Source organism: Tenrec ecaudatus, chromosome 4, assembly GCF_050624435.1.
Source record: "Tenrec ecaudatus isolate mTenEca1 chromosome 4, mTenEca1.hap1, whole genome shotgun sequence".
Taxonomy (NCBI): Eukaryota; Metazoa; Chordata; class Mammalia; order Afrosoricida; family Tenrecidae; genus Tenrec; species Tenrec ecaudatus.
The window spans coordinates 51,986,137-51,988,382 of record NC_134533.1 but is presented as its reverse complement, the minus strand read 5'-3'; positions in this window follow the sequence as shown (position 1 = coordinate 51,988,382).

Here is a 2,246-nt window from a genome sequence, read left to right as displayed (position 1 = left end):
TTGCTAGAGCAGAAGTGTGAAGCGCATCTTACTCTGCTCGTTGTTTATAGTCGAACGTGGCCTGGTCTTCCACCCCTTTTGAGGTTACTGTACAATGGAGAGGATGGAAAGGAGATTTTTATAACAAATGCTTTAATAATGTTTTCATTCTTGTTTTCTGCCTTCAATTTGATTCCAACTCTTAGTAACTTTATGGGATAGAGAATTGCCTCAAAATGTTTCCTAGGCTATGGTGGGTTGATGTCTCACCCTTTCAGGAGGTAGCATATGATCAAGAACCTAAGATGCTGAAGGAAGATGTACAAGCTGCATGTGGCCAAAAGAGAGCAGGCCCTAGGAGATGATGGAGTACCAATTGAGAGGTTTCAGCTGGTGCCTGCAATGTTGAAAGCACTCACTTGTCTCTGCAAAGAAATCTGGAAGCTAGCTCTCTGGAGTTGGCCAATCACCTGGAAAAGATTTATACTTGTCCATATTCCAAATGAAGCAAGAGAATAAAACATAGGAGTCACTGAACACTATCATTAATGTCATTATGATGTCACATTAATATCAGGGTGACAGGAGAAACCCTGTCCCTTGCCCGGCTTTGGTGGCACTACCTCTGAGTCATCTGAGTGATTAGGACCCAGTTGACCTAGGGGATTTTGATTTCAGGACCAAGCTTCAGAGATCTTGGAGCATAGTAAGAAGCAGATCCCCTGCCATGGAGTTGATTATGAAAGCAGACTGCTTCATCTTTCTCCCTTTGTGGTGTTAGTGGGTTCTACCCTCCCAACATTGAATTGACAGCTCACCACTTAACCTCCTATGATAGGGTTTCAGGCCTCCTTTCCAAGATCAGAAAGTTGGTGATTTTGAAATCCCCACCTAGAGCCTGCCTTTGCCCTCACTGAGCTTTTCCCATGTGGAGACCTGCCCTAAGCATGCTCTTTGAATCCTCACAAGGACACAACAGATACACATCCTCCTTTCACAAATGAGGAAACTCAGTAGGGCGTAAGCAATTCACCTGTTAGTCAAGTTAGTTCCACCCTTGTGAAGGAGGCAGCAAAGCTCTCTGGAAGTTCATTTGCTGATGGGGAACTTTTGAAAATGAAAAGAAATGGCTGAAAACACCAAATAATAATAAGAGTAAGTTATGTAAAATCATGAATCTAGGAAAATTAGAAGTTCTTCAAAGTTAAATGGAATGCATAAAGATTGATGACCTAAGTATTAATAAACTAAAATTAGCCATTTTGAATAGAACAAGCATATAGTTGATTATGCATGTAATTCAAGAGAAATGGTATCCTATCTGTCATCAAATCGAATATTTCAAGATCAGCCTTCTGCGATAACATCCACACACCTCCAAAGAAATCCAGTCTATTCAACTACTCTTCATACTCAAGAACCAACCACTAAAAATAGTCATGAAGAAATCAAAGAATTCTACCAACTTCTTTTGTCTTAAATTGACCCCACATGCAATCAATATCATTATAAATTACTGGTGACTAGAATTCAAAAATAAGAAACAAAGAAAAAAGTGTAGTAGTTGAAAATATTATCTTAATGATAGAAAAAAAGGTGGAGATTGCATGATCGGATTTTTCAAGGACAACTACTTAATTGAAAATACCCTTCTTCAAGAACATAAACAGAACCTATACACATGGTGCACACCTGATGGAATGCAGGAAAATCAGATTGATGATATCTGACAGAAGAAGCAATGGGGAAACTCAGTATCATTCGCCAAAAGAAAGTCAGCTGTGAAATATAAGAAAATACTCCAAAAACCTAATACAGTCAATTCTGATTCATGGAGACCCAGTAGGACAGGGTGGAAATGTCCCCTCGTGTTTCTGAGACTGTAACTCTTCACAGGAGTAGAAAGCCTCTTCTTTCTACAGAGTAGCTGTAGATTCAAACTGCTGCCCTTGCAGTTTGCAGCCCAAGGCTTGACCCGCTATGCCAGGAAAGAGACCATGAATTGCTCAGATGCAAGTTCAGCTAGAAACTAAAAAAAATTAAAATAAATCCATGTGTGATTAAAATACAATCTTGAGTATATCTGACTTGAATTTAGGGAAAAGCTCAAGAAAAAAAAATGAAGAATTGACAGTAACAACAAAAGATCCTGATGAAAGTAAAGTAAACCAAAACCCAAACTCATTGCCATGGAGTCAATGCTGACTCATTGTGATGGTTTGGACAGGGTAGAACTGCCCCTGGAGTTTCTGAGACTGTGGCTGTTT